The following is a 7916-nucleotide window of genomic DNA, read 5'->3' as shown; positions in this document are numbered from 1 at the left end:
AACATCCCCGGCGCCCTTGCCGCGCCAAACGGGCGCCGCTCCACCCGGACCACCGCTGAACGGAGCCCCAAAGAAAACAAAGACTCGGGCTCCGCGACCTGCTCGGCCACACCAGTCGTGGCCCGCTCCCCGCCCGGACCCCAACAAAGCCAGAGCCGCTGCCTCGCCCCTGGCCTGGCTTACCCAACGGTCCCCGCACGCTTCTTGCCGGAGGAGTAATCCTCCCCCAAGTCCAACCGGTGCCGCTAGGACATCTTCGCACTCTTCGAGGGAGCAGCTAAGAAGGAAGAAAGGAGAAAAAAGCTTGCGGCTGTATTGGCACAGTGGAGGACAGCGACTTAACTCTTGGGGACCCCCACCCCTCCGGCTACAACAGCCCACACCTTGCGGCTGGAACCAGGAGCTAAAATGGCAGCGACGAAGAGGGCTGGGCCTGCATGCGCGCTTCCCCAGCGTGCGTGCTGAGCGTGCGTGCGTGGAGCGTGCGTGCGGTGGAGCCAAGCCCCGCCCAGAAAGGCTCCTCCCCCCCACCCCGGAGTAGGCGTGAAGCAGTCCCACAGCCCCGCCCGCTCACGGGAGGCGGGGGCAGGAGGATCCCGACCCAGGGACCCCACTCGGGGTCTACCCTGTCTACCTGCTCGGTCCCAGCCAGCCGCCGTTTGGACCAATGGGGAACAGCCGCTGCGTCCCTCAGACCCCCAGGAGGCTGCGGGCCTCCTTCTCCAGGAAACCCTCGCTGAAGGGAAATAGGTGAGAGGGGCGGCCTCAGCCACCCGTGAACACGCTCTCCCTCGACCCGACCAAAGGCCGAGCCCCAAACCCCCTTTCACTTGTCCCCAGAGAGGACACCTCGAGGAAGCTGGCGAGCCTGTTCGGCTCCGAGGCTGGCCCCGATGGGGACGCCGCGGCAGACAAGATCTTCTACTACATCCCTGGGACGGTGAGCCGAGGGTGTGTCCCCCCCCAGCCTCAGCTGCCCGCTGTGTGGCGAGTCCCCCATCTGTCGCCAGGCCTGGGGTCTGAGTGCAGCTCTGCGCTCTCTTCTGTGTCCTATGCCAGCGTGTCTGTCGCAGTTTTGCACAGCTAAGGGTCATCTCAGTCAGCTCAGGGGATTTAGATCCCAAGGGAGGTGAGGAAGTGGACACTGCCCCGCCCTGGGAAGCTCATCCGCCAGAAAGTCTGGCCCAGAACGAAACCCAGACTGGGACTGAGTCAGTGGTGAGCCGTGCGCCTGGCCTTTGGGTGGGGCCTCTGAAGCTTCCACACGCTTCTCACGGGTAGACGGCGCCAGGTTAGATCTCCAGCTCACCGGTTGCATCTATGTTGCAATTCTTTGGGTGATGTCGCTTGAGAAAGTAAAGGGGTTCAGGCGACAGAGAGCCAGTTGGTCACCTACTGCAGGCCTTAGTTTCTCCTTCAGGGTCTCGCAGGAAAGTGCTCCCAGATATCCACTGCCCACTGCAATCCTACCTATGCTGGTGCCTCCTGCCCCAGCACAGAAAGGAAGTGACCACTAAGCACTTGTTAGGCTACTTCTCCTGAAGGAACTGAGGGTGCCCCTGTGGGACGATGGACTGGCTGATTAGAGGAGCCCTAGCCTCTTTCCCCAACAGCTGGCACTGGTTTGGGCAGAACCTAGACTGAAGCTCCCTCCTGTGGGACCCTGCCCACGGATCTTATGCTAGAAGTGGGGGCGCGGACTCTGGGCCAGGACTAAAGCAGCTGGCATGGGCTCCCAGAGCCTACCTTTCTCACTGTCCCACCAGGCTGGGACCCCGTGTCATCCCCTGTCCCCTGTCTAAGGTCTCAGGGCTCTTGCAGTCAGCTGCTGGCTTCAGAAACTGTGCTGCCTCAGAGAAGGGGCTACATCTCAGACCCTGACTCTCTCTGTTCAGCCCAGGATAGGCAGTGTGACCCTGGAGGCAGTCCTATGAGGCATGGTGCCCCTAGTGGTCCTCCCTTGGAAAAGGGTCAAGACCCCTTGAGCCTTGGGAGATAGGGGCCAGGGAGGGCCCTGGCCAGGCTTGGACAGCATCCATGCTTCCATCCCTACTGCAGTTCCTAGCTGTCCTTCCCGGGCCCCAAGGCTGACCTAGGCCCCAGGACCAGTGGCATAGCCCTTACGGATTCATGGCCTATTTTTTCGAGACTGTCATCTGGAATCTTCCCACACTGGGTGTGGGTGCAGAAGGCCCCACCCAGAGGCAGAGAAGCCGGGGGAAGAGTGATCTGTCTGTTCACATTCCTAGGCTTGCCCAAGGGGCAGCTTGGCTTGGCCAGGACACAGCAGCCCTGCAGGTGACCCAAATGTGACCCCCAACAGAATTTGCCCCTAGGCTAGTAGGTCACAGTCCTCTCCAGTCCCTTAGCACCTGACTCCTATCTGACCCTGCCTCTGATATCAAAGCCCCCATTGATAGAGAACGAACTCTCTGCCAGGACTACCTAAGTGCTGTGTAGACATTGGCCCTTCTTCCTTTCCTTCAGCATAATACATTGAACCCCCCCTGCCCCCCAGCACGTTCCAGGCCCTGGAGACTCAGCAGTGGCAGATAGACAGGACGACTAAGTAGAAATAGAGTAAGTCGACTGTGGTCAGGCAGCCAACTAGAACAGGAAAGGCTGGAATTTAAGAAGAGTGTGCAGCCAGAGAGAAGGTGAGAGCTGAGCAAAGGCCCAAAGGTTGTGATGTGGAGAGTCAGTGCTGAGTGGCCCCAGCCAAGGGAACAGCCTGATTCAGACATGTGCCTGATTTGAGAGAAAGAGAGGGAGGAAGAGTGAAGGGGCAGGCCGCAGAGAACCCTTAGTCATTGCCATTTTTGTGTGAGAGACTGAGGCCCATGCTCGGTATGCTAGAGCAACTAGCACATGAGCACCCAGAACTCATGTTGGTATCCAAGCAGGCTGCAGTGGGAATATTACACCAAGGAAATTGGTGTATATTACAGATTAGGGCTTAGGTTTTTGCTTTTTTTGTCTGTTTTTGCTTATAGAATCAGGTATTAAACATTTACCAGTTTATTGGTAAAAGGCAGGGTTTTATGCACTATCTCACCCAGACACCCCAAAACTCCTTTGAAAAGTCTGGGGAGATTGAACAAACAAAACAGAGCTCCAGAACCAGGAGGTGGTGAAGCTAAGGGTTGACTCCACCAAGTCCCAATTTCTCTGTCACTGCTAGACCAGGTAGCATGGAATGGGGAGCTGCATTGTGTGCATATTGTGTATTCTGTCACCATTCCATGTATACAGGCTGTGTGCATCTGCCTGTGTGTGTTGTGTGGCCTGGCATAGACAGATCAGGACTATATGGGTGGCTGAGTAATGGGTTGGGGTTAATGGCCCTATCTGGCCACTCCCCAAGCCCTACTCCCCTAGGACTTTCCAGGCCTGGAGAATCAGCCAGAGAACTTGGAGCAGCCCATCCTGAGTGTGTTCAAGAAGGGGCGGCGGAAGGTGCCCGTGAAGAACCTGGGCAAGGTGGTACACTATGCCAAGGTCCACCTGCAGTTCCAGCACAGCCAGGTGGGGGCTGGGGGGCATGCTCAGGGACCCATACCCCACCATCCTGTCTGCCCCAGTCCCTCAGATGGGCATCTGCTCTCCCCAGGATACCAGTGACTGCTACCTGGAGCTGTTCCCTTCCCACCTCTACTTCCAGGCTCACAGTTCTGCAGGACGCACATTCCAGGTAAGGGGCCTGGGCAAGGGTGGGGGAAAGGCCCCTGAGAGTTCCTGCAACTGCTACTATCTGTTCTCTGGCAGGGGCTGTTGCCGCTGGTGGAGTTGAGCATCTGCCCCCCTCGAGGAGACTGGAGAGCATGGCTTCCAGATCACAGGTATGTGAAGGACACTGGCCTCCTAGAAGGGTGCCTCCCAGCCAGGGCCATGGATCAATCTGCACAGATCTCTTGGAGAGGGGCCTATGCTTGGACTCTGGGGCTCCAAGCTTGGGCCCACCTCAGCCCACACTGCTCCTCCACCCCCAGGCCCACTGCCCGCCCCACTCCTCGTTCTCTGTCCCAGTGAAGATGAGCTCCGCTGCTGGCTCTACCACTTGGAAAAGCAGATGGCCCTTGTCGGGGGACTGTGGCACTGCCACTCTGTGCTCCCGCAGGTCAGTGTCAGGAACCTGCAAGCCCCTCCCCCCTCTTTCTCTGCCAGCCTACCCTGATGGCCTCCTCCACAGGGCCCCTCAGTGGATGAGCTCCCCTGGTCCCTGCAGCGCCATCTGATCTGGCTGTGGAGGGCATCTGGGCGTGAATCTGTGGGCAGTGCCATCTGTGCCTCAAGGGTCAAGCTGCAGCACCTGCCTTCACAGGTGAAGGGGATGTGGGTAGGGTATAGGGGATGTGGGGCAGCCCCTGGTGCCCAGCCCTACCCATGCTATCTTTTGACCCCTTGCAGAAGCAGTGGGATCGGCTCCTGGTCCTGTACCCAACATCCCTGGCCATCTTCTCTGAGGAACCAGATGGGATTGCCTTTAAGATGGGCCCTCCCCAGGGTGGACCTGCCCAGAGAGGCATGCTGTGTGGAGTGGGGGCGGCAACTCAGGGAGAACCTGTATAACAAGGCCTGTTGGGACAGAGCACAGGGCTCCACCCATCTGGCTCACTGCCTGGTCAGCCTGATCTCAGCTCTGAGGTGAAAGAGTTCCTCCATGGAGCACCTTCCTCATCCTGAAGGGCCCTCAGCCACCAGCCAGATCATCGCCCTTGGGCAGGTGGCATGAGGTGGGACCCTCCTGGGAGTCATTGGTATGTGCTCCTGCTGCCTGATGGGAGTGTGCATACATGCCAGTGAGCATGTCACTGGTGTACACTTAGGAGACACACAGGGGCTTCCCTGCCTGGGGGTCATTCCCCATCTGCTATGTGAGTTGGTGAGCAGACCTGGGTGATGATGTCCCCAGGAGAGACTTTAGCTGCCCTACTTCCTCAGGGAACTGGCCTTGGTGCTGGACTGTCTGGGTGCCCAGCCCAGCTCTGGAAGACTGGGGGATGGGGCTAGGCAGGGTCTGGAGCTGCTCCCAGGAAGGCATAGGCCTCACTCACTGCCATCCACATCAACCTGGAAGAGAAGCAGACCCGCTCGTTCCTGATCTCAGGTCCGTTCTGACCCAGACTCTGCCCCTGCCTTGGGACCAGGGGGAAGGGGAGTGAGCCTGGTAGACAGCCCAGCTCTTTATGGGGACTATGTGGGGTACACCTGTGCTGCCAGGCCCCACCTCATGGAGTCTGTGTACAGGCCGACTCATCCATACCATCCGGGTGGTGTGTGCCAGTCATGAAGTTTACCGCCACTGGCTGCTCTGCCTCCAGACGGTTTCCAGACAGGATGGGGGCCCCCTGCTGCTCAACCCTGAGAGCTTCCCAGGCCTGCAGGGGCCCACACAGGTGAGGGGCAGCAGAAGGACCTTGGCTCAGGCCCTGGGGATAGAGAGGTGGGTCCAGACATAGGTGGGTGGGGAGAGGGATTGGCCACCCAGCTCATCCCGACTGCCCATGTCACAGGTGGTGTCCGAGGCTCACTTTCCTCTGATGGACGGACCAGCTGGGATTCAGGGTGCCCAGCGCCCCCCTCCAACCGCACCAGCCACTCCCTCCCTGAGTCCTCAGTGCTGTCCACTGCAGGATGCCCTGCTCCTACCCAGCCTGCACCTGTGAGTAAATGGGGGAATGGCTGAGGAAGAGGGGTAGGAAGCATGAGGCTTCTGTGTGCCTGGGAGACTGGTTCCCATGCCTCGTCAACCTGAGCCTGGACCCTGGTTCCTGGGTTGGGGGCACTTAGACTGGAGGGAGTGCCATGGGGCCTCAGAGAATTGAGTGGGAAGGGCTAAGAGAACTTTCTGGAAGGTTTTGGTCCCCCACAGGGCCAGCCCAATTCTGAATCTGACTGTGCCAGCATTGGCCAACGGAGAGCAGATCTGAGGCGCAGCAGCCGGTCCAGGGGCCAGGCCCGAGGGGAGCTGCCTGGTCCTGCCGTACCACCACACATGCATCTGCACCTGACCAAGGTGGCCCAGCCCTGCAGGGTGGCTTTCCCTCCTGCCCTGCCTCCCTGGCCTGGTCTCTCAGCCTGGCTGGGCCTGCAGGTCCCGAGGCCTCTTTCATGCAGAGAGAGGTTCTGCTATTTCTAACTCAGGGACTGTCTCTTCTACACCTTCGTTCAGGTGGGCGGGCTGGGCCTGGAGTGTGGCCCAGAGGCCCCCGAGCAGCCCCTGGAGGCACCACACTCCCCACTGTATGCTGATCCTACACCTCACCTGCCACTTCCCATCGCAGGATCGCAGATATCAGGGGCCTGGATGAGGTCAGTTGCTTGCTGGTGACAGGGCTGAATGTGCACCAGCCTGAAGTCAGGGAGAGGCCAAAACCTGAGGTTTGCTCAGGCTATGATGGGAGGCTAAGGGGGTGCCTGGGGCAGGAACCCCTGTGCTCCCTGGTGGCCCTCACCCAGGGCCTCACGTTACCCCCATTCTCCTGGCAGTTCCTCAGTGCAGTACGAAGCTCGCCTGGACCAGAGCCTTGCAGCCCATTCCCCTTGGTCCCTGTGTCTGTGCCTGTCTCTGGTCCCTGCTCTGGACTCTCCAGCTCTCCTGGCCCCCCAGCTCCCCATTTGGTCTCCATGAAAGGAGCCCTGCAGTCCCGAGCTGCTCGGGGACACCAGGATCCCATCAAGGACTGGGGTCCACAGCCCCCAGATTCCCCTCAGCTGGTGAGTAGCAGCCCCCACTGCAGGAGGAGGAGTGAGGAGGCCCAGTCCCTGGGCCCAAAGGGTGCTGGGCAGACTTAGAACTTGGAGGGAGCAGGAGAGAGAGAAATAGGAGAATGTGGGGCAAGCAGGACCAGGAGACAAGGATGGGAGGGCTGTGGCAGGTTCTAGGCTGATCTTTATGCTCCTTCCCGGGGATCTGCCCTGCTCTCAGACTTGTGGTTTGGGGTTCCCAGGTCTCCCCTGCCAGGGAAGTGTCACCCAGCCCTCTGCCACCTCCCTCAGGTGAGTGGGTTTCCTGCCTCCCTGGGGGTAAGTACGAACCAGGATGTAGCTTCCTGCAGACTGATGGGACTCTGCCCTCCCTACCAGATGGTGACAAGACTTCATCTTCCTCCCACCAGAAATGGCCACGGCTCAGAAGGCTTGAGGCAGAGGAGGGGTTCATCCAGTGGATCTGATGGCCCCTGGCCAGGGCTGCTTGTCAGAACCACATCTGTCCAGTTCTGACCCTGGAGAGGGATCTGCAGTCACCTAATCTTTTGACCCATGTCAAATCCCCAGCGTGGGTCTGACCCCAGCAAGTCAAAGGAGTGTCCAGGACCTGAGGGCAGATGGGTAGAAGCTGGAATAGCTAAGAATAGGTGCCTCATCCCTGGGGACATCCTGGCTGTGTGGCTGACCACAACCCAGCAAGGGTCTTCAGGGAGGTGCTGAACATCTGCAGATGCCATCTGCAGCTCTACCTTCAGGGAGGGAACTTAACCTGGATGTTGGGGGCCACATGGATGTGCAGGACAGAGGGCTAGGTCAGGTTGGCAGGGTCTGAGTGTGTGAGGTTGGAGCATGAGGCTCCTAGGTCTCAAGGTGTGAACCAGCACAGGCAGAGACATGAAGGTGTCCCTCAAAGTGGGCAGGGGTGGGGGTCAGTGCTAGGGTGTATGGATGGGGCTAGTCAGACACTGATGTCATAAACAAGGAAGAGAGAGGAGATTTTATTGGTGCTGTCTACCTGTGTCCTCCACCAAGGAACCAGGAATCTCCCAGCATTCTGAAGACCCTGTGCACACTGCCCTGGGCAGACCCCCTGCCACTGATCTGCCACCTCCAGCCCCACTCACCTTCCCACCCCATCTCTGACTCTCTCAGCCTTGACCTCCACACCAGCTGACCCATGGGAGCAGGGACAATTCCAAGCCAAG

At 59.2% G+C, this 7916-nt stretch overlaps 1 pseudogene; it reads left to right on the top strand.

Moving 5' to 3' along the window:
• Window positions 1–667: 667 nt before the first annotated feature.
• On the top strand, window positions 668–7175 carry LOC143410071 (putative pleckstrin homology domain-containing family N member 1; annotated as a pseudogene).
• The last annotated feature ends 741 nt before the right edge of the window (window positions 7176–7916 follow it).

The sequence above is a fragment of the Callospermophilus lateralis genome, unplaced genomic scaffold (genome assembly GCF_048772815.1).
Source record: "Callospermophilus lateralis isolate mCalLat2 unplaced genomic scaffold, mCalLat2.hap1 Scaffold_378, whole genome shotgun sequence".
Lineage (NCBI taxonomy): Eukaryota > Metazoa > Chordata > Mammalia > Rodentia > Sciuridae > Callospermophilus > Callospermophilus lateralis.
This window is presented reverse-complemented; position numbering and strand designations above follow the sequence as displayed.